General features: G+C 43.7%; 1 pseudogene; it reads right to left on the bottom strand.

Moving 5' to 3' along the window:
* Positions 1-847: 847 nt before the first annotated feature.
* LOC120019870 overlaps positions 848-25,930 on the bottom strand; it is a 36,826-nt pseudogene continuing 11,743 nt past the window's right edge.

Genomic DNA, 25,930 nt, shown 5'->3' on the forward strand with positions numbered 1-25,930 from the left:
TTCGTCGGGAGCTTCATGAAATGGGTTTCCATGGCCGAGCAGCAGCACACAAGCCTAGGATCACCATGCACAATGCCAAGCGTCAGCTGGAGTGGTGTAAAGCTCATTGCCATTAGACTCTGGAAAGGCATCACCATGTGGCACTCCAACAGACGAATCTCGGTTTGGCAGATGCCAGGAGGACGCTACCTGCCCAAATGCACAGTGCCAACTGTAAAGCTTGGTGGAAGATGAATAATGGTCTGGGGCTGTTTTTATTGGTTCAGGCTCCTTAATTTCAGTGAAGGAAAATGTTAATGCTACAGCATACAATTACATTCTAGATGATTCTGTTCTTCCAACTTTGTGGCAATAGTTTGTGGAAGACCCTTTCTTGCTTCAGCATGAAAATGCCCTCGTGCACAAAGCGAGGTCCATACAGAAATGGTTTGTCAAGATCAGTGTGGAAGAACTTGACTTACCTGCACAGAACCCTGACCTCAACCCGATCGAACACCTTTGGGATGAATTGGAACGCTGACTGCGAGCCAGGCCTAATCCCCCAACGTCAGTGCCTGACCTCACTAATGCTTTTGTGGCTGAATGGAAGCATGTTCCTACATGTAGTGGAAAGCCTTCCCCAGAAGAGTGGAGGCTGTTATAGCAGCAAAGGGTGGACCAACTCCATATTAATGCCCATGATTTGGAATGAGATGTTCGACGAGCAGGTGTCCACATACTTTTAGTCATGTAATGTATCTACTTCAATTACGTCCTTCCCGCTGCACATCGACTCGGTACTGGTACCCTGTGTATATAGCTAAATTATCGTTACTCACTGGAAGTCAGTAATACTAATTGAGCCCATCTACCTCAATCCTCCAATATATGTCTGTTAATTGAACACATTGATGTCATACCCCAGTCTGGCCAGGTAGGAGGCACAGTTGACGGTCACCGGGCCACAGCCAATCATAGCGATCTTGACATGAAAGCTCTCCGACATCTGATCTGGAGGCAGCAGGTCAGGATTACGAACCTCAGGAATTACCATCTTGCTGAAAACCTGGAATGAAAAACAATAGAATGCCTAAATGTTAAAGCAAAAATGGTGAAGGAGAAAAAGAAAAAAAAATGTACAGTTTCCTTTTCAGGGCAGGGAGAAGTTAATATGGACTTGACATTTATGGTTGTCACATTGGACAAAGGTCAGAGCCCTGAGTGGGCTGGGGTTTTAATGTGAGGGGCATTCCAAAAGAGGAATAGCACATTAATATGTGACATTTGACAAGAGAGGAATTGACCAGCTGAAATTGAACAAAATTATTACAGACAATCTTTAAACCCACTGGTACTTATTGAGATGGAGGACTGATTCTTTTGGTGGTGGGTCTGTGTTGAGCCATGCTACCACACCTGCAGTTATTGCAGTTATGATAGTTGACAGTATCATAATTGTATTTACAAGGGAACCTCTGACACAATATGGTAATTGTTTTTATGTGGATGCTATGATAATGGAACATTAATTAATTATGCACAGCTACAGAATGTGAGCTGAATAGCCTGGATATCGGACAAGTAAGATCGGCTAAATGAAATACACTACATGACCAAAAGTATGTGGACACCTGCTCGTCAAACATCTAATTCCAAAATCATTGATATTAATATGGAGTTGGTCCGCCCTTTGCTGCTATAACAGCCTCCACTCTTCTGGGAAGGCTTTCCACTAGATGTTGCAACATTGCTGCTATAACAGCCTCCACTCTTCTGGGATGCTTTCCACTAGATGTTGCAACATTGCTGCGGGGACTTGCTTCCATTCAGCCACAAGAGCATTAGTGAGGTCGGGCACTGGTGTTGGCCGATTAGGCCTGGCTTGCAGTTGGCATTCTAATTCATCCCAAAAGGTGTTGGATGCGGTTGAGGTCATGGCTCTGTGCAGGCCAGTCAATTCTTCCACACTTCGCGGCTGAGCCGTTGTTGCTCCTAGACGTTTCCACTTCACAATAACAGCACTTACAATTGACCGGGGTAGCTCTAGCAGGTCAGACATTTGGCGAACTGACTTGTTGGAAGGTGGTATCCTATGACAGTTCTACGTTGAAAGTCACTGAGCTTTTCAGTAAGGCCATTCTACTGCCAATGTTTGTCTATGGAGATCGCATGGCTGTGTGCTTGATTTTATACACCTGTCAGCAACGGATGTGGCTGAAATGTCTGAATTCACTAATTTGAAGGGGTGTCCAAATACTTTTGTATATATAGTGTATTTTCAGAATGTTGGATATTAATTTTACTCTTTCTCCTGTACCTACTGTATAGGAATCCCTGTGTACTGTAGGCATCCCACTCTCTCACTCACTGTTTACTTGGGCAGGCTGGGATGTCCTGTGACAACTAATGGGATTTGGTGCTCACAGAAGCCCCTTGTTTCCAACTGACTTCAATCGAGGCAATGCCCTTTTCTCCTGTATTGGAGGACTTACCTGAGGAGCGAGTGTGTGTGTGTTTATGTGTGTGTGCGTGTATTATGTGTGTGTGTGTTAGAGAGAGAGAGAGGGAAAGAGAGGGAGGGAGAGAGAGAGAGAGTGAGAGTGTGTTTGTGTTTAGGTCTGTGTGTACGTGTGCGCACGCACGCGCGTGTGTGTGTGTGTTTATATGGGTGCATGTGCGTGCGTTTGTGGAGGCAGGATAGTGATGGCCCTCTCAGAAGGGGTTATCTAATCATCAGTTTGATAAACATCTGTGACCTTTAGCATTTAGGAAGAGAGGAGCTGTCACTCTGACGGAGACACGCGCTTTACAACCCCGAGAAGGAAGGAGCGGGACTGGGGAAAGGAGGAAGGGGGACAGGGAAGAGAGGGAGGAGGGAGGACAGGGAAGAGAGAAAGGAAGCAGATGGGGGAGAGATTGACTGAGTGCTTTTTTCCCGACTACAACAGTACAGGACAGGGAGCAGTGGTTGTTATATCAGGACCATCGGTACAATTTTACTTCATTTATTCCTATAGTTTACCAGGTGAGTTGACTGAGAATACATTGTCATTTACAGCAACAACCTGGCAATGCTTCACAGATTGTAGTGCAATTGTGTAGCTGAAAGTTCTTAGCCTGGGTACCAGTATGTTTGTGCCAACAGTCCACTCCTTTTCATGCTAAATAGCAAAGTTCTGGGCTAGAACAAAAATGTGCAAATGTGTTATCTTTCAATTTTTTTTGCAGTTCAATACTGAGGTCAAAAGTATGCATCTCTCTTGCCAAAATGCAGTACATCACCTCAACAGCAAACTGCTGCAGGCCCCCAAAGTTGATGGGTCCTTCCTCGGAGGTGAAGAGGTTGCAGCCCCCCACACAGAGCTCCTACGTGGGGACCACCATCCCACACCTCAGCCTCACGAAGTTGTCCGATAGGATGGCCTTGGACACTCCATAGTAGTTTGACGCATACAAACACAGACACATATTGATATTGAAGCAACATAATGAGCTGAAGAAAGGGTAACGGTTCAATTGTTCAACTTATATAGTATAATAAGTAGTTCAGAATGAATGTCCAAATCAACATTCATGCAATGTCTTTGAGTTTGACGGTATACAATGGCTGTATATATATTTGTAGGTGTTTTGACACAGACTGTAAATCAGAGACAGTCACTTGGGAGAGAAACAGTGGGAACGGTTGGGAGTCGCATATGTGACTATGCTGGGGAATGTTACCACTACACAACCTCTGCACGCAGGTATACAATGTCAATGTATACCTATTACTGTATGTACATTATCATCAAGACCCAGCGAGAAATAGGTTTCTTGCCTTGTTTGAGATGTTGGGGATGAAGGACTTGATGTCCAGTTTGGTGAGGCAGCTCTTCTAGCATGATGCTTCAGCACATTTCAGACACCTGTGGGGATGAATACATGATTACATTCACAATATACCAATCAACTGATTTTGATTAATTTCTCTGTTATGATATGCCACAATTATAAGGAACAGGCATCCATTTTTACATCAAAAGTTAACAAGGCACATATGATACCACCCACCTCCATGTATCACTATAATGTAAAGGCCTAACTACATTAAGGCTGTGAAGAGTCACCAATCCATCCGGCAGTCCTGATTGGACGAAAGAGGTATGGCGTGTCACTGTCTATGCTAACTTAATGATTTGTCCCTTTGTCTCCGTGGAGACAGCGGGTTCGGAAAACAAACGGCTGACTGATGATCGGTACATCCTCGCCACCACGTATCTCTGCACCAACCGAGAGAGAGGGAAGACTAATACTTGTTATAAATACTGATGACTCCGTAATGGCGGCGGAGACGCCATATTGGTAGACAACAACATGCCGCCACTAAATTATACATGGGCTAATTTGGCAGGGCCTGATTAAATATTCATGAAGTAACAAAATGGATGCAGTGCTGCAAGACCTGTCTACAAACGTCAAGACCTCAGAGAGATTGAAAGAGAGAGAAAGAAAGCAGGGGGTGGGACTGAGCAGCCTCTGTGAAGCTTGTTTTATGTTTTCCTTGTTGAACTAGTCAACGTAAACAGACTTAACAAATGGACAGATGTTGGTGAGGTAAATTAGGTGTTTTCTGTTGGTTTAATTAATTGACGTTTCTCTTTTCTTTTTCCTCATCAAATGAAGATGCATCACTTTCAAAGTTAACACGAGAAAACTGACAGATGAGAGATCCTCTCTATCCCTTTATTTCTCTTTACCTTTGCCTCTCTCTTTCACCCTCTCTCTCCCTCTCTCGTTCTATCACTTACGCTTTTCTGACCAGCAGCCTGTAAGCTCTCCAAGTGTCAAGTGAAAATAACGCACAGGCAATCCTATTTGATCAGGATTGGTAAATGTCCCGCGGCAGTGTGTGCCAGGATCTTGAGTACCACTAACAAAGGGTCTCTCTCTGAACAGCTCTGAGCTCACCTGTGTTTTTTCAGGCCTGGCGGCCATGATGAAAGGCACGGCACAGACTTCCAAATGCATCCTTAATCACATTAAAAAGGAGATTGAAAATGTGTACCCACAAAAGATGTAGTTTGATGTCTTGTCTAGAATCAGACTTTTGTTGTGAACCTGTTATGAGTGCTCAATTAGCATGTAGAAGTGGGACTGGAATTCACAATTATGACTTTGTGATCACAGCTTGGTTCAAAGTCTATACATTTACACAGACGTTTCAACTCCCTGAATGTAAACTCCTCATGCTGAACTTCAAATGAAATCATCCCAGCTCAGACAAACACCAAGTTGTTCCCTTTCTGAACTATAACTGGTTAGTCTCATTGGGATATGAACAACACACGACTATCACCAACACAAACAGCCCTGAGCAGAAACATAAACAAATGTTATCCCAAACTAGCCAGGGAGAAAACCAAGACGAAGACAGCGTCATAAAAATGACAGAGAAGTGTTCACCCTTAAGGCGGCAATAAATCTCAGCACACCACGGTAATATCACTCATCTCAGCACACCACGGTAATATCACTCATCTCAGCACACCACGGTAATATCACTCATCTCAGCACACCACGGTAATATCACTCATCTCAGCACACCACGGTAATATCACTCATCTCAGCACACCACGGTAATATCACTCATCTCAGCACACCATGGTAATATCACTCATCTCAGCACACCACGGTAATATCACTCATCTCAGCACACCACGGTAATATCACTCATCTCAGCACACCATGGTAATATCACTCATCTCAGCACACCACGGTAATATCACTCATCTCAGCACACCACGGTAATATCACTCATCTCAGCACACCACGGTAAAATCACTCATCTCAGCACACCATGGTAATATCACTCATCTCAGCACACCACGGTAATATCACTCATCTCAGCACACCACGGTAAAATCACTCATCTCAGCACACCACGGTAATATCACTCATCTCAGCACACCACGGTAATATCACTCATCTCAGCACACCACGGTAATATCACTCATCTCAGCACACCACGGTAAAATCACTCATCTCAGCACACCACGGTAATATCACTCATCTCAGCACACCACGGTAATATCACTCATCTCAGCACACCACGGTAATATCACTCATCTCAGCACACCACGGTAATATCACTCATCTCAGCACACCACGGTAATATCACTCATCTCAGCACACCACGGTAATATCACTCATCTCAGCACACCACGGTAATATCACTTGACTACAGCCTCCATCACAGAGTGGTAGCTATAGGTAAGCCCCCCGAGCTACACACACACACACACACACACACACACACACACACACACACACACACACTACAGGTAAACCCCCTAGCTTCTTGCTGTGTCTGTCTCAGGACGTCTGATTGATGTCTTCTAACCGTCGCCTCCAGTCTTCTGCATTATTAACCAAACAACCAGGGAATCTCCTCAAACATCACCACTCCAGGGTACCAGCCTTTATCTAACCAATCAGAGACACAACAGCCTCAGTCAGAGTCATAAGCGTTGTCCTGGATCTGGGTGACACAGCATATTCACCTGATATCCTACAGCATATTCACCTGATATTGATCTAATCTTCTAGAAGTTGTCAATAACTGAGGGACACTACCAGAGGACATTGGTCTATAATAATCCTATATTACACACTGAACAAAAACATAAACGCAACATGCAACAATTTCAAAGATTATGATGAGTTATAGTTCATATAAGGAATTCAGTCAATTGAAATAAATTCATTAGGCCCTAATCTATGGATTTCACATGACTGGGAATACAGATATGCATCTGTTGGTCACAGATACCTTAAAAAAGGTAGGGAAAAAATAAAAAAGGTAGATGCGTGGATTGGAAAATCAGTCAGTATCTCCTTCGCTTATGTCACGTTCCTGACCTGTTTTCTGTTATTTTTGTATGTGTTTAGTTGGTCAGGGCGTGAGTTGGGGTGGGCATTCTATGTTTTGTGTTTCTATGTTTAGGTCACTTGTAATTAGCCTTATATGGTTCTCAATCAGGGACAGGTGTTTGACGTTTCCTCTGATTGAGAACCATATAAAGGTTGGCTGTTCACAATGTTTGTTTGTGGGTGATTGTCTTCCGTGTCTGTGTCTGTGCACCACACGGGACTGTTTCGTTTGTTCGTTCGTTTGTGTCGTCTGTACCAGTTCATGCGTTCTTCGTGTTATGTAAGTTCGTTTGTTCGGGTCTGTTTGACTTCGTTTATTATTTTGTATATTCTCAAGTATGTTTAGTTTTCGTCTTGTTTAATAAATATTCATGTCGTATCACAACGCTGTGTTTTGGTCAAATCCCTACTCCTCCTCTTCGTCTGAAGAGGAGGAGGACACCCGTTACAGCTTACAGTTGATCAGGCTGTTGATTGTGGCCTGTGGAACGTTGTCCCTCTCCTCTTCAATGGCTGTGCGAAGTTGCTGGATATTGGCGGGAACTGGAACACGCTGTCGTACACCTCGATCCAGGGCATCCCAAATGTGCTCGATGGGTGACATGTCTGGTGACTATGCAGGCCATGGAAGAACTGGGACATTTTCAGCTTCCAGGAATTGTGTACAGATCCCTGCGACATGGGGCCGTGCATTATCATGCTGAAACATGAGGTGATGGCTGTGGATGAATGGCACGACAATGGGCCTCAGGATCTCATCACGGTATCTCTGTGCATTCAAATTGCCAATCGATAAAACGCAATTGTGTGCAATGTCCGTAGCTTATGACTGCCCATACCATAACCCCACCACCACTATGGGTCACTCTGTTCACAACGTTCACATAGACAAACCGCTCGCCCACACGACGCCATACACAGTGTCTGCGATCTGCCAGGTACAGTTGAAACCGGGATTCATCCTTGAAGAGCACACTTCTCCAGCGTGCCAGTGGCAATCGAAGTTGAGCACTTGTCCACTGAAGTCGGTTACGACGACGAACTGCAGTCAGGTAAAGACTCTGGTGAGGATGACTAGCATGCAGATGAGCTTACCAGAGGCGGTTTCTGACAGTTTCTGCAGAAATTATTTGGTTGTGCAAATCCACAGTTTCATCAGCTGTCCGGGTGGCTGGTCTCATACAATCCCGCAGGTGAAGAAGCCGGATGTAGAGGTCCTGGGCTGGCATAGTTACACATGGTCTACGGTTCTGAGGCCGGTTGGATGTACTGCTAAATTCTCTGAAACGACATTGGCTCATGGTAGAGAAATTAACATTAAATTCTCTGGCAACAGCTATGATGGACATTCCTGCAGTCAGCATGCCAATTGCATACTCCCTCAAAACTTGAGACATCTGTGGCATTGTGTTGGATGACAAAACTGCACATTTTAGAGTGGCCGTTTATTTCCCCCAGCACAAGGCGCACCTGCGTAATGATCATGCTGTTAAATCAGCTTCTTAATATGCCACACCTGTCACGTGGATGGATTATCTTGGCAAAGGAGAAATGCTCACTAACAGACACCTACTGTAACTTTACAACTTCCAGCGCTATCACCACATATTACCCTCTACCTACCCTATGCATCTAAAAAAAAAACGCTTCTCTTTCCGCTTTCCTGTGAACACAACAATCAAACAATTCTAGACGTGTCTTCTCCTTGTTCTCTTTAATTCTGCAACCTGTTCTATTATTTATGGTGACTTTGTTTTCAGGTCTTAAATGTGTGCTAAATGAGCCACAGAGGGAGGTCAACTGGCTCCTTGCCACACCATTACACCATTACACATTCATCTCAGGCTCCCACATTAGACTCAGACACCTTGTTAGCTTCCCATTGTGGCTCCATGTCCATCTGTCAGTTTAAGCTAGAGAGATCAGTTTTCTCAATCCACCGCATCCGGCTTCCGTATGTCGCTCTTCCGCACCTGCGTTGGAAAGTTGCAGAGCTACAGCGCTGTTTGTCAGACCAGGAGACATCCTGGAAATCGACGGTTTGGCCTAAAAACTAATATGACCGCTCTATAGAGAGGGGAGACTCTCACGAACACAACTTCTATTTGTGAGAGGTATTGACATGTTGAATGCACTGAGTCCAGAACAGACTATGGGAGGTGCACAGTACTACATAGAGCCATGACTACATGGAACTCTATTCCACATAAAGTAACTCATGCAAGCAGTAAAATTTGATTTAAAAAACAGATAAAAATACACATTATGGACCAGCGGGGACTGTGAAGCAACACAAACATAGGCACTGACACATGCATACAAACACACGATAACATACGCACTATATACAGACATACACATGGATTTTGTATAGTGGATATGTGTTAGTAGAGTAGGGGCCTGAGGGTACACACTTAATATGTTGTGAAATCTGTTGCTCTTCCTAGAGCTGGCCTCCTGGCCAAACTGCGCAGTCAGGGGAGAAGGGCCTTGGTCAGGGAGGTGACCAAAATATTGTAATATTTTTTTTTAAATGTAGTACTGCCTTAATTTTGCTGGACCCCAGGAAGAGTACCTGTTGCCTTGGAAGCAGCTAATGGGGATCCATAATAAATACAATACAAACACGATGGTGTTCTCCTTTTTGCTCTCATCTGGACTCATCTAAGGGTAACCTATACAAATGAATGGAAGTACGGAGGTAGTTTTGTGCCAACAAAAATAAGGGGTTAAATATGTGTAAAAATATATAATAAAATATATATACAGTACATTCAAGAAAGTATTCAGACCCCTTGACCTTTTCCAAATTGTATTATATTACAGCCCTATTCTAAAATGGATTAAATACAAATTGTACTTCATCTGTCAACACACAATAACCCACTATCACAAAGCGAAAACAGGTTTTTAAAAATTTGTGCAAAGTTATAAAAAAAACTACACAGAAATAGATTATTTACGTAAGTATTCAGACCTTTGTTATGAGACTCGAAATTGAGATCAGGTGCATCTTGTTTTCATTGATCATCCTTCAGATGTTTCTACAACTTGATTGGAGTCCACCTGTGGTAAATTCAATTGATTGGACATGATTTGGAAAGGCACACACCTGTCTATATAATGTCCCACAGTTGACAGTCATGTCAGAGCAAAAACTAAGCCATGAGGTCAAAGGAATTGTCTGTAGATCACCGAGACAGGAATGTGTGGAGGCACAGATCTGGAAAAGGATACCAACAAATTTCTGCAGCATTGAAGGTCACCAAGAACACAGTGGCCTCCATCCTTCTTAACTGGAAGAAGTTTGAAACCACCAAGACTCTTCCTAGTGCTGGCCTCCCGGCCAAACTGAGCAATCAGGGGAGAAGGGCCTTGGTCAGGGAGGTGACCAAGAACCCGATGGTCACCCTGATAGAGCTTCAGAGTTCCTTTGTGGAGATGGGAAAACCTTGCAGAAGGACAACCCTCTCTGCATCACTCCACCAATCAGGCCTTTATGGTAGAGTGGCCAGACGGAAGCCACTCCTCAGTAAAAGGCACATGACAGCCCGCTTGGAGTTTGCGAAAAGACACCTAAAGACTCTCAGACCATGAGAAACACGATTCTCTGGTTTGATGAAACCAAGATTGAACTCTGGCCTGAATATCAAGCATCACGTCTGGAGAAAACCTGGCACCATCCCTACGGTGAAGCATGGTGGTGGCAGCATCATGTTGTGGGGATGTTTTTCAGCAGCAGGGACTGGGAGACTAGTCAGGATCAAGGGAAAGATGAACGGAGCAAAGTACAGAGAGATCCTTGACAAAAACCTGCTCTAGAGCGCTCAGGACCACAGACTTGGGCGAAGGTTCACCTTCCAACAGGACAACGAACCTAAGCACACAGCCAAGACAACGCGGGAGTTGCTTTGGGACAAGTCTCAAAATGTCTTTCAGTGGCCCAGCCAGAGCCCGGACTTGAACCCGATCGAACATCTCTGGAGAGACCTGAAAATAGCTGTGCAGCGACACTACCCATCCAATTTGACAGAGCTCGAGAGGATCTGCAGAGATTAATGGGAGAAACTCCCCAAAAACAGGTGTGCCAAGCTTGTAGCATCATACCCAAGAAGACTCGAGGCTATAATCGCTGCTAAAGGTGCTTCAACAAAGTAATGAGTAAAGGGTTTGAATACTTATGTAAATGTATATTTCAACAATATTTCAACAACAACAAAAAATTATACATTATTGTTTTTGCTTTGTAATTATGGGGTATTGAGTGTAGATTGATGAGGGGGATTTAAAAAAATCAATTTTAGAAAAAGACTAACGTAACAAAATGTGGAAAAAGTGAAGGGGTCTGAGTACTTTCTGAATATACTGTCAGAAATTTGGACACACCTACTCATTCAAGGGTTTTTCTTTATTTTTACTATTTTCTACATTGTAGAATAATAGTGATGACATCAAACTATGAAATAACACATATGGAATCATGTAGTAAACAATAAAGTGTTAAAGAAATCTCCAACTGCTCTTAAACGCTGTAAAACTAAATGCATGCTCTTCAACCGATCGCTGCCCACACCTGCACGCCCGCCCAGCATCACTACTCTGGACGGTTCTGACTTAGAATATGTGGACAACTACAAATACCTAGGAGCCTGGTTAGACTGTTAACTCTCCTTCCAGACTCACATTAAGCATCTCCAATCCCAAATTAAATCTAGAATCAGCTTCCCATTTCACAACAAAGCATCCTTCACTCATGCTGCCAAACATACCCTCGTATAACTGACTATCCTACCGATCCTTGACTTCGGCGATGTCATTTACAAAATAGCCTCCAACACTGTACTCAGCAAATTGGATGCAGTCCATCACAATGCCATCCGTTTTGTCACCAAAGCCCCATATACTACCCACCATTGCGACCTGTATGCTCTTGTTGGCTGGCCCTCGCCTCATATTCATCGCCAAACCCACTGGCTCCAGGTCATCTATAAGTCTTTGCTAGGTAAAGCCCCGCCTTATCTCAGCTCACTGGTCACCATAGCAGCACCCACCCGTAGCACGCGCTCCAGCAGGTATATTTCACTGGTCACCCCCAAAGCCAATTCCTCCTTCGGCCGCCTTTCCTTCCAGTTCTCTGCTGCCAATGACTGGAACGAACTGCAAAAATCACTGAAGCTGGAGACCCATATCTCCCTCACTAGCTTTAAGCACCAGCTGTCAGAGCAGCTCATAGATCACTGCACCTGTACATAGCCCACCTGTAATTAGCCCATCCAACTACCTCATCCCCATACTGTTATCGATTTTATTTATTTTGCTCCTTTGCACTCCAGTAGATCAAATCAAATCAAATCAAATGTATTTATATAGCCCTTCTTACATCAGCTGATATCTCAAAGTGCTGTACAGAAACCCAGCCTAAAACCCCAAACAGCAAGCAATGCAGGTGTAGAAGCACGGTGGCTAGGAAAAACTCCCTAGAAAGGCCAAAACCTAGGAAGAAACCTAGAGAGAAACCAGGCTATGAGGGGTGGCCAGTCCTCTTCTGGCTGTGCCGGGTGGAGATTATAACAGAACATGGCCAAGATGTTCAAATGTTCATAAATGACCAGCATGGTCAGATAATAATAATTACAGTAGTTGTCGATGGTGCAACAAGTCAGCACCTCAGGAGTAAATGTCAGTTGGCTTTTCATAGCCGATCATTGAGAGTATCTCTACCGCTCCTGCTGTCTCTAGAGAGTTGAAAACAGCAGGTCTGGGACAGGTAGAACGTCCGGTGAACAGGTCAGGGTTCCATAGCCGCAGGCAGAACAGTTGAAACTGGAGCAGCAGCACGGCCAGGTGGACTGGGGACAGCAAGGAGTCATCATGCCGGGTAGTCCTGAGGCATGGTCCTAGGGCTCAGGTCCTCTGAGAGAGAGAAAGAGAGAAAGAGAGAATTAGAGAGAGCATACTTAAATTCACACAGGACACCGGATAAGACAGGAGAAGTACAGACTTAACAGACTTACCCTAGCCCCCCGATACATAAACTACTGCAGAATAAATACTGGAGGCTGAGACAGGAGGGGTCAGGAGACACGGTGGCCCCATCCGATGATACCTCCCGGACAGGGCCAAACAGGCAGGATATAACCCCACCCACTTTGCCAAAGCACAACCCCCACACCACTAGAGGGATATCTTCAACCACCAACGTACCAGCCACGGCACAACCCAAGGGGGGGGGGGGGCGCCAACACAGCCTTGGGTTGTGCCGTGGCGGATATCTCTATTTGAACACTCATCTTCTGCACATCTATCACTCCAGTGTTTAATTGCTTTATTGTAATTATTTCGCCACTATGGCCTATTTATTGCATTACCTCCGTTATCCTACTTCATTTGCACACACTGTATATAGACTTTTTCTATTGTATTATTGACTGTATGTTTGTTTATTCCATATGCAACTCTGAGTTGTTGTTTGTGTTGCACTGGTTTGCTTTATTTTGGCCAGGTCGCAGTTGTAAATGAGAACTTGTTCTCAACTAGCCTACCTGGTTAAATAAAGGTGAAATAAATAAATAAATAAAAATATATATTTTATATTTGGGATTCTTCAAAGTAGCCACCCTTTGCCTTGACAACAGCTTTGCACACTCTTGGCATTCTCTCAACCAGCTTCATGAGGTAATGCATTTCAATTAACAGGTGTGCTTTGTTAAGCTAATTTGTGGAATTTATTTCCTTCTTAATGCGTTTGAGCCAATCAGTTGTGTTGTGACAAGGTAGGATTGGCATACAGAGGTTAGCTAGCCCTATTTGGTAAAAGACCAATTCCATATTATGGCAAGAACAGCTCAAATAAGCAAAGAAAAATGACAGTCCATCATTACTTAGAGACATGAAGGTTAGTCAAGAACTTGTAAAGTTTCTTCAAGTGCTGATGCAAAAACCATCAACCTCTATGATGAAACTGGCTCTCAAGAGGACCGCCACAGGAAAGGAAGACCCAGAGTTACCTCTGCTGCCGAGGAGAAGTTCATTAGAGCTACTAACCTCAGAAATTGGCAGTTAACTGCACTTCAGATTGCAGACCAAATAAATGCTTCACAGAGTTCAAGTAACAGACACATCTCAACATCAACTGTTCAGAGGAGACTCCGTGAATCAGGCCTTCATGGTCGAATCCCTGCAACGAAACCACTACTAAAGGACACCAAAACTAAGAAGAAACTTGTTTGGGCCAAGAAACACGAGCAATGGATACTAGACCGGTGGAAATCTGTCCTTTGTTCTGATGAGTCAAAATGTGACATTTTTGGTTCCAACCGCTGTGTCTTTGTGAGACACAGTGTAGGAAAACAAATGATCTCTGCATGTGTGGTTCCCACTGTGAAGCATGGAGGAGGAGCTGAGATGGTGTTGGGGGTACTTTGCTGGTGACACTGTCAGTGATTTATTTAGAATTCACGCACACTTAACCAGCATGGCTACCATAGTATTCTGCAGCAATACGCCATCCCATCTGGTTTGAGCTTAGTGGGACTATCATTTGTTTTCAACAGGACAATGACCCAAAACACATCTCCAGGCTGTGTAAGGGCTATTTGACCAAGAAGGAGAGTGATGGAGTGCTGCGTCAGATGACCTGGCCTCCACAATCACCCGACCTCAACCCAATTGAGATGGTTTGGGATGAATCGGACTGCATAGTGAAGGAAGAGCAAACAACAAGTGCTCAGTATATAAGGGAACTCCTTTAAGACTGTTGGAAAAGCATTCCAGGTGACTACCTCATGAAGCTGGTTCAGAGAATACCAAGAGTGTGTAAAGTTGTCATCAAGGCAAAGGGTGGCTACTTTGAAGAATCTCAAATATAAAATGCTTTCATCAAAATTCCCACTCAAGACAAGACAAATCTTCAAACTGTCAGTCAGCCTACCAAGGTATTTACAAACAGCACAGAAATTAAATCATCCACATGTATTGATTACATCTTTACTAATGCTGCAGATATCTGCTCTAAAACAGTATCCAAATGCATTGGATGTAGTGATCCTAATATAATAGCCATATCTAGGAAAACAAAAGTTCCAAAGGCTGGGCCTAATATAGTGTATAAGACGTCATACATTAAGTTTCATAGTGATTCCTTTGTTTAAGGTGTAAATAATATGTTCTGGTCTGTGGTGTTTAATGTGGAGCAACCAGACACTGCAAGCCATAAGACAATGAATATAAAACTGTTAAATCCCCATGGATTGATGAGGAATTAAAAAATGTTATGGTTGAGAGGGATGAGGCAAATTGAATTGCAAATAAGTCTGGCTACTTGGCCGATTGGCAAACATACTGTAAATTGAGAAATCATGTAACTAAACTGAACAAAAAGAAGAAGAAACTGTACTAATATAAATGATATGAAGAATGATAGTTAAACGCTTTGGACCACCCTTTACTGATTCCAACAGCCGACCAATCAGCCTGTTACCAACCCTTAGTAAACCTTTGGGGAAAATTGTGTTGACTAAATATAATGCTATTTCACAGTAAACAAATGAACAGCAGATTTTAAGCATGCTTATAAGGAAGGGAATTCAACATATATGGCACTTACACAAATGACTAGCTAAGAAAAAATAATAAAATGTTTGTGGGAGCTGTTTTGTTAGGTTTCAGTGCAGCTTTTGACATTATCGTCATAATCTGCTGCTGGAAAAAAACGTATGTGTGATGGCTTTCATCCCCTGCTAACATTAATCATATGCATGTCAAGCTCTCTTGGCTTAAAGTAGAGTAGCGATTCACTTCATCACTACTTGTATTTGTGAGAAGTACTGACATGTTGAATGCACCTAGCTGTCTGTTTCAGCTATTAGCACACAGGTCAGACACAAGACCTCACAAGACATGCCATCAGAGGTCTCTTCACAGTCCCCAAGTCCAGAACACTATGGGACTATGGGAGGTGCACAGTACTACATAAAGCCATAACTGTATGGAACTCTATTCCACATGAAGTAACTCATGCAATTAATAAAATCAGATAAAAAAAAAACAGATAAAAATACATATTTGACTCTTGTTCATGTAGTGTATATATACTGAACAAAAATATAAACACAACATGAGATGGCAAAGGGGGTAATGTGGGCCTTGTTCAATAATTAGGTTGAGGTTCAGTTGTGTGAATCCTTTTGGCATAGCTTCAATGCCTCAGTAAGCCTTGACACAAATGTGCAGGTGTGTGTCTAAATGATATATATACTCCCACACACACAAACAGGTACACACACACAAACGTACCCCCCCCCCCCCCCCACACACACACACAGACGCACAAACACCCCATATTATCAAGGGATGGAGAGAGATTATGGCATGCTTAAGGGATGTCGTTGTAGCTGTCAGAGCTGTCAGTGCAGTAGACTGGAAGTCCTTAGAGGAACACTGGAGAATGTCTACCAGCTGCACACAATGCCCACTGAGTCTGGCCCTGTCATAGGAGACACACACACACCGTCTATTCTAATACTAGGACCAACCCCACACCTGCAACCCACAAGGGAGATCTGGGGTAGCAGGTGGGGGAATCTGGTGTGTGTGTGTGTATATGTGTGTGTGTGTGTGTATATGTGTGTGTGTGTGTTAGCCTACAGCTGTGCCTTAAGGCTGTTTTAAAGGCTGCTATCCTTTACTGTTCAGCTTTAGATATACTGTAGGTTGTATTAGCGACATCACAAACCATACTGCCAGTTTTTACGCCACATAATGAGACAATACAAGAATACTGATTGAAAAACAGATGTATATCACTACATTTATGTTCCTTGAAAGCCATTGACATTGACTTACAGCTCTCTCTCTCTGACAACAGTATTCTTGAGTAAGGCATACGATCTTTCCACAAAACTATCATTCGACAATAAACAAATAGCACACAACCTTACAGACTAGTACTTGGACATGAATGTCTTTAAAGTGCTTCAACAGACTAAAGCCTCTGGGGATCCGCTCACTCCTTCAAATGGGACAGGGGCCCTGGTATAAAAGCCATCGTCGGCCATCGTTGTAATGAGAGCTCTGGGGAGCGTGTCACAAATGTCTGGAGGGACGAGACGAGACCTTCGAGACCGTCCACTCCACAACCAGGCACTGTCATCTTAATTATACAAGCTGCCTTAGGACGTGACCAATTAAGATTGGCTTCAGTATTAAAGTACCCCTCCTCTCTCCTCTCTACGTCCTGCTGTCTCTAGCTACTTGTGCTGGTAAGTTATGCAGTGGAAAGGGACACTTTCTTATCTTCTTCTCATAATGAATCCATGTTTCTTTGTCCTGGTGTGATGCCAAAGAGAGGAAGGAGTGGAGGGGAGAGGAGGGAAGAAGAGAGGTACGGGACTTCAGTCGGTAGCCTAATGGAGTCTTTGAGGAAGACGATGTGTTGCTCTTCCTAATTAGCGACAACGTAATGTCTCGGGGACTAATGATCGCATTTTACTTCAATTGCCAGGGTTTCAGTGTCTCTGTGTTGAAAGCCTTTTTGTCTGGTCACAGGGTCCTGAGCGGCTTCAAATACTCAACGTTGATTTTTATAAAGGGGAAAAAAGAGATGACAGAAAAATGAGCCAAATGGCAAGGCCTCTACAGAAAGACACAGATGGTTGACAATACACTACACACCACATAACATTATCTTGTACTGTATATATACGATACATGTGAAGAGTTTCATTCCAAAACGCTATATATCAATTTTCAGATTTTATTTTTACAATTATTTTTTGAAATTATGAAAGAGATTGGTGTGTTTTCCCCCCATCTAATCGTGGCATAGGGTTGTTAAATGACAGACAGGTATTTGTTTGAAACCTATCACTAGATTGTTTGTCTCTCTGAAATTAAACCATAACATTTTGTTACAAAATAAGATAAATCTGCCTCACTCTCAGAGAAAAAAGTAGCTAGCACTGCAAGGATTTACACAGTCAAATGTGACGAAAAGAACTGTAGAAACTATACATTTGTGACATCAATATTTAAAAATATATATATATATAAAATGTATTGTCACGACTTCTTCCGAAGTCGATGCCTCTCCTTGTTCGGGCGGTGCTCGACGGTCGACGTCACCGGTCTTCTAGCCATCATTGATCCATTTTTCATTTTCCATTGGTTTTGTCTTGTCTTCCTACACACCTGGTTTCAATCCCATTCTTTACCTGTTGTGTATTTAACCCTCTGTTTCCCGTCATGTCTTTGTCAGAGATTATTTGTTGTTCAGTATTCGTGTTGTTTGTATTGGTGCGCGACGGGTCCTCGTACCCACTTTGTTTTATTGTATTCATGGTTTTGGAGTTATGCTTGTTTTCAAGTTATTAAACAACTCCATTCAACTAACTTTGATTCTCCTGCGCCTGACTTCCCTGCCACCTATACACGTGACTCTGACATGTATCAATACTGTAATATGAGATTTGGGCTCTAGTCAAAAGGTATAGGGAATAGGGCGCCATTTGGGACAAGACCTAACTCTAACCAAAACACTAGCATAAGGCTAGATTGATCTGTTAAATTTATATGTTAAATATACGGAATACGAACATTCCATTCCATCCAAACAATGGATTGATAGTAATACACATCTAACATCTATGAATAAAAAACCTGAGGACATAAAGGTAGCCATAAGCACTCATTTCTCATGAAAAACACAAATGTGAAAATTGGTGGATATACACTCTTATAAAAAAGTTTCCAGTTAAAAGAGAATAAAAGAGTGTACCGGGTAAAAGAGTGTACCGGGTAAAAGAGTGTACATGCAGAGTTTATTTCACCTTTTTTTCTAAGAGTGTAGCGTTTTGGAAATAAACTCTGCATGTACACTCTTTTATCCGGTTTCTAACAAGTTTCCATAGAGTTCTTCATTAAACAACCCATGCCCAATCCACCTCACCCTATGCCGTGTCTGTATGCTGTGTCGGTAATTGCACAAACCTGTTGCTGAGAACTAATGGTGCGTTTAAAACGTTTAACAGAAATACAAATTGCTAAATACGCTGGAAAAGTTAGATGTCACAACGACATAGCTTTACCTTACAACCCTACTGACCTTACCACTACTCTGGTTGTGTTGACTCAGCAAACAGAGAGAAGCATAGTCCAAAAGAATAAAGTTCCTTTTCTGTTTCAAAACAGTTCCGATAGGTATTGATTAAAAGCACTGTGTGAAAAGAATGGAAAGATGTTTGGGTCTTTATGTGTAAAAAAAAAAGATACACGTAAATATCACTATGTGATGCGTCGAATACGTTTTTAATATGACGCGTCAAAAAACAAAATGCTATTATAGAATGTTGTGTGTGCTGAATTTGCATGCACAAACCAAATGTCACCACTGCAGTCAATAAAAAAGTCTGCAAACGAGCACGCACAATGGCCGCAATGTGTTTACTATGTGTGTACGATACTGCAATGGTATGGTAATGGTAATATATATATTTTATTTATTTAACCTTTATTTAACTAGGCAAGTCAGTTAAGAACAAATTCTTATTTACAATTATGGCCTACCAAAAGGCCTCCTACAGGGGGATAAAAAATAAAAAATAAAATATTGGACAAAACAAACATCACTACAAAAAAGACACAATAACATTACAAAAAGAGAGACCTAAGACAACAACATAGTATGGCAGCAACACATGAAAACACAGCATGGTAGAAACACAACATAACAACATGGTAGCAACACAACATGGCAGCAGCACAACATGGTAGCAGCACAAAACATGTAACAAACATTATTGGGCACAGACAACAGCACAAAGGGCAAAAAGATAGAGACAATAATACATCACGTGAAGCAGCCACAACTGTCAGTAAGAGTGTACTTGATTGAGTCCTTGAATGAAGAGATGGAAATAAAACTGTCCAGTTTGAGTGTTTGTTGCAGCTCGTTCCAGTCGCTAGCTGCAGCGAACTGAAATAAGGAGCGACCCAGGGATGTGTGTGCTTTGGGGACTTTTAACAGAACGTGACTGGCAGAACGGGTGGTGTATGTGGAGGATGAGGGCTGCAGTAGGTATCTCAGATAGTGGGGAGTGAGACCTAAGAGAGTTTTATAAATAAGCATCAACCAGTGGATCTTGTGACATGTATACAGAGATGACCAGTTTACAGAGGAGTAAAGAGTACAGTGATGTGTCCTATAAGGAGCATTGATGGCAAATCTGATGGCCGAATGGTAAAGAACATCTAGCCGCTCGAGAGCAGCCTCACCTGCAGATCTATAAATTACGTCTCCGTAATCTAGCATGGGTAGGATGGTCATCAGAATCATGGTTAGTTTGGCAGCTGGGGTGAAAGAACAATTACGATAGATGAAACCAAGTCTAGATTTCACCTTAGCCTGCAGCTTTGATATGTGCAGAGAAAAGGACAGTGTATCGTCTACCAATACTCCCAAGTACTTGTATGAGGTGACTACCTCAAGCTCTAAACCCTCAGAGGTAGTAAGCACACTGGTGGGGAGAGGGGTATTCTTCTTCCCAAACCACATGACCTTTGTTTTGGAGGTGTTCAGAACACAGTTAAGGGCAGAGAAAGCCAAATTGGTGCACAAAATAAGCTAGTATTTGTTCGACCGAATAGGAAAACAACTGCGTGAGCATTTGACATGAGATCAGGATCAAACGAGCAGATTTTTTTTTAAATGCTCAGTTGTCCAACAGATAGATAACAAACTAAACAAGCTAGCCATCTACCTAGCCCTGTTAGCCCAAGCTAACGTTATGGCAACAGTGTTTTCCACAAGTAGATAGATTAGCCAGTCAAATACAAAAAGTAGCCAGCCAAGCATCCCAAAATAACTCTCTTGGTGGCCTCTAGTACATTCTAATGCATGGCACATCAACTACACCGAACAACAATATAAACACAACATGTAAAGAGTCGGTCCAATGTTTCATGAGCTGAAATAAAATATCCCAGAAATGGTCCTTATGCACAAAAAAAATATTTCTCTCAAATTTTGTGCACCAATTTCTTTACATCCTTGTGAATGACAATTTCTCCTTTGCCAAGATAATCCATCCACCTGACAGGTGTTGCATATCAAGAAGCTGACTAAACGGCATGATCATAGCACAGGTGCACCTTGTGCTGGGGACAATAAAAAGCCACTCTAAAATGTGCAGTTTTGCCCCACGCAACACAATGCCACAGCTGTCTCAAGTTTTGAGGGAGCGTGCAATTGGCAAGCTGACCTCAGGAATGTCCACCATAGCTTTTGCTAGATAATTGAATGTTCATTTCTCTACCATAAGTCACGTCCAATGTTGTTTTAGATAATTTGGCAGTGCGTCCAACCGGCCTTATAACCGCAGACCACATGTAACCACAAAAGCCCAGGATGACAGCGTGTTCCAGTTCCCGCCAATATCCAGCAACTTCGCACAGCCATTGAAGAGGAGTGGGACAACATTCCACAGGCCGCAATCAACAGCCTGATCAACTCTATTCGAAGGAGATGTGTCGTGCTGCATGAGGCAAATAGTGGTCACACCAGATACTGACTGGTTTTCTGATCCACGCCCCTACCTTTTTTTGTTGTTACAGTATCTGTGACCAACAGATGCATATCTGTATTCCCAGTCATGTGAAATCCATAGATTAGGTCCTAATTAATTCATTTCAATTGACTGATTTCCTTATATGTACTGTAACTCAGGGCTGTTTTTGTGCATGGTCGTGGGTCCGGAACATAATGACAAATAATTTGTAGACTGCAAATTGACACACTGCTCGCTTAACCCCGAAGCCAGCCACATCAATCTGGCGGAGAAAACATTGTCCATCTGGCTACCGAAGTCAGCTTGCAGGCACCCGGCTTGCCACAAGGATTCGCTTGAGTGCGATGGGACAATGAAATCCCGGCCGGCTCAACCCTCTCCTAACCCGGATGACCCTGGGCCAATTGTGCGCCGCCTCAGGCCGTAACACACCCTGGGATGCTTACATTTTTCTCTCTATTATGGTGGGAACACTTGGCAAAATATTTCCAAAATTAAAATCACTTCCTGGTGTTTTAATCACTTCCAGTGTTTTATGTCCAACAATGTTATTTTTTATAAAAACTTAATATGTGAAAAGTTTGGACACACTTACTCATTCAAGGATTTTTCTTTATTTTTTTTACTATTTTCTACATTGTAGAATAAAAGTGAAGACATCAAAACTGTGAAATAACACATGGAATCATGTAGTAACCAAAAATGTGTTCTTCAAAGTAGCCACCCTTTGCCTTGATGACAGCTTTGCACACTCTTGGCATTGGAGTGTGGAATTTTTTTGTGGTATTTTGTAGAAAGACATGACTTATAAATTACTGAAAATGTATGAATTAAGTGTATTGTCTAGGTCTAGGCCAATATGATCAGGACTATTTTCTAAATAAGGTGTCAAGTGTCAGTGTGCAGCGGGTAGGACGGAGTCAGGCGCAGGACACAGAACTGAGTAAAAACGTACTTTACTCGAAAATAAAACAACAATAATTTCCACCCTGGGAAGAAACACACCAGCTCACAGAAGTCTTGACCACTTAACAAAGAACAAACACGCACCAAACCATGTGGGAGCCAGAGGGTTAAATAGGGAATAAATTATTGTCACGAATCCCGCTTCCTGAGTCTGGGTTTGCCTGTGTGTCTGTCCTGGAGTGTGTTTCAGGTGTCCTGGAACGCACCCTGTCTGGTTGCCGGGCGAATTAGCTCATTGGGAGATTGATGTTCACCCGCACCTGTTTCCCATCAGTAATCTGCACACCTGTCCTGATCATCATCTCTACCCTTCAAAAGCTCTGTCCTGACTTCCATTCCCTGCCGGATCGTTAGCCATGAACAGTATGTTGTGCCTGAGTACCAGACTCCAGTTGGATAGTATTTGTTTTGTTGTTTTCATTTACGTATTGCTTGCCTTGAACTTACCTCCGTTTGTTTTGCCTTCAGTTACTCACCTGGATCATTCACTCCATTCCCGCCTGGTTGACAGAGGATTCTACTACTACATTGGACTCACCTATTTCTTCTCATCTATTCACCACCGCTGGCCGCTACGCCATCTGGATATATCTACCTTTTCACATTTTATTGTAAATAAATACTCACCTTCTTCCTACGCTCCTTGTCCTGGTCTGCTTCTGGGTTCGATCTTGAAAGATCGTGACAGAACGATCCGGCCAGTAATGAACCCAGCGGACCTGGACTCCGTTTGCCATGCCATTACCCAGCAGGGGAAGACATTGGGACAACACAATACGGCGCTACAGGAGATAGCGAGTTCGATCCAGAACTTATCTGCTAGCTTGACACAAATCCAGGATCAGCTCAGTTTGCCGGCGATTCATTCACCACCGGTGTCACCCATCTCACCTGCCGTGTCTGGAGCGGTGTCATTCCGTGAACCCAAGGTACCGACGCCTGATAAATATGAAGGGGATTTGGGAAAATGCCGTTCGTTTCTTATGCAGTGTGGGTTAGTGTTTGATCTACAGCCCCATTCTTACGCCACTGACAAGGCTAGGATAGCCTTTGTTATTGAACTGTTGCGTGGAAGAGCTCTGGAATGGGCTTCAGCCGTTTGGGAACGACAGGGAACCTGCACGGCTTCATATCAGGAGTTCACGGGAGAGATGAGAAAGCTTTTTGATCATCCAGTCCGAGGTAAGGACGCAGCTAAACGTTTGTTCTCTCTTCGCCAAGGAGATCGCAGTGTGGCAGATTTTATGATTGAGTTCAGGACATTGGCTGTGGAGAGTGGTTGGAATGAGGAGTCACTACAAGCGGTTTTTTACAAGGGGTTGTCAGAGGAACTTAAGGACGAGCTGATATCTTATCCAGAGCCCAGTGACCTGGACAGCTTGGTCGCTTTATCTATTCGGGTAGATAATAGAGTCCGAGAGAGAAGGAGGGAGAAGCAGTGGGGCCCATCCAATCAATCTGCAACTCGGTTACCATTCGGTTCAGGAGGTGAACCAGGACGTATTGAGCATTATTCTCCACACGGGATTAGTGGAGGGGTCTTGCCACCAGATTCTGAAGCAATGCAAGTGGGGCGACACGGGCTAACTAAGGAGGAGCGTCAACGTAGACGTGAGACCAATAGCGGTTTCTACTGTGGTAGATCGGGACATTACATCTCCGCTTGTCCACAGCGCCCGTTAAACTGCCCGGCTCGCTAGTTTTGGGAGGAATTTTAGCGAGCCAGTTTCAATCTCTCAAGGATCTTGTCAGACCCCGTTTTCCTGCGACCCTTATGAATAAGGATCAGAGTTTTGACATGAACGCTTTTATCGATTCAGGTGCCGATGGCAGCTTTATGGATGCCGACTTGGTGGAACAGCTGGGGCTTTCCAAGGAGCAATTGCCGGAAGCCATTGAAGCAACCACTCTGAACGGCAGTAGTCTGGCACGGATCACTATGAGGACTGAACCGGTTAAGATGTTGGTGTCGGGAAATCATTCAGAGTTTATCTCTTTCTTCATTTTGTCCTCGCCCCATGTTCCTCTGGTTCTTGGTTACCCCTGGCTGAAGGAACACAATCCCTCGTTTGATTGGGTGACAGGGAAGGTAACTAGTTGGAGCATTGAGTGTCATGCTAACTGCCTTAGGACTGCCTGTTCTCCTGCTGTTTCCAGTCAGGTCAGTGACTCTGCTCCTCCTGATTTGTCCCTGGTTCCAGAAACATATCACGAGTTGGGTGAGGTATTCAGTAAACAGAAGGCTCTGTCCCTTCCTCCCCACCGACCTTATGATTGTGCGATTAATCTGTTTCCTGGATCTGCCTTTCCCAAGGGACGGTTATACAGTATCTCTCGACCGGAACGTGAGGCCTTGGAGACCTACATCAAGGAGTCTCTAGCTACAGGTCTCATTCGGCCATCGTCATCACCTTTGGGAGCAGGATTTTTTTTTTGTGAGCAAGAAGGATGGCTCTCTTCGACCGTGTATTGATTATCGGGGTTTGAATGATATTACGGTTAAGAACAAGTATCCCCTGCCCTTGATGAGCTCGGCTTTCGATTCCTTACAGGGTGCTACGGTTTTTACGAAGCTTGATTTACGTAATGCTTATCATTTGGTTCGGATCAAGGAGGGGGACGAGTGGTTGACTGGGTTCAATACTCCGATGGGACATTTTGAGTACCAGGTGATGCCGTTTGGACTGACCAACGCTCCGGCTGTGTTCCAAAGTATGGTGAATGACGTTCTGAGAGATATGATTGGTATTTTTGTGTTCGTTTACCTGGATGATATCCTCATCTTCTCAAAGGAGCTTTCTAGCCACGTTCTGCATGTCAAGCAGGTCCTGCAGCGGTTATTGGAGAACCGGCTGTTCGTGAAGGCTGAGAAGTGTGATTTTCACGCCCACACAACGTCCTTCCTCGGGTACATCATATCCAGGGGAGAGATCAAGATGGACCAAGAGAAGGTTCGGGCGGTTCGGGATTGGGTCCAGCCCGGTACAAGATTGCAGCTCCAGAGATTCCTGGGGTTTGCGAATTTTTATCGGAGGTTTATCCGTGACTACAGCCGGGTGGCTGCACCTTTAACTGCCCTGACGTCTTGCACCAGAAAGTTCTGTTGGACTCCTGAGGCAGACCGAGCATTTCTGGACTTGAAGAGCCGATTCACCAACGCCCCGATTCTCTCTCAACCTGACACTTCCCGTCAGTTCGTTGTGGAGGTGGATGCTTCTGATGTGGGTGTGGGCGCCATCCTGTCCCAGCGTAACTCCACTGACGGTAAACTCCATCCCTGCGCTTTCTACTCTGGTCGTCTTTCTCCAGCTGAAAGAAACTACGATGTGGGTAACCGGGAGCTTCTCGCTGTGAAGCTTGCCTTGGAGGAGTGGCGTCACTGGTTGGAGGGAGCGGAGCAACCGTTTGTGGTTTGGACTGACCACAAGAATCTGGCTTACGTACAATCGGCTAAACGTCTCAACGCCCGTCAGGCCAGGTGGGCTTTGTTTTTTGGACGTTTCAATTTTTCC

The sequence above is a fragment of the Salvelinus namaycush genome, chromosome 25 (assembly GCF_016432855.1).
Source record: "Salvelinus namaycush isolate Seneca chromosome 25, SaNama_1.0, whole genome shotgun sequence".
NCBI lineage: Eukaryota > Metazoa > Chordata > Actinopteri > Salmoniformes > Salmonidae > Salvelinus > Salvelinus namaycush.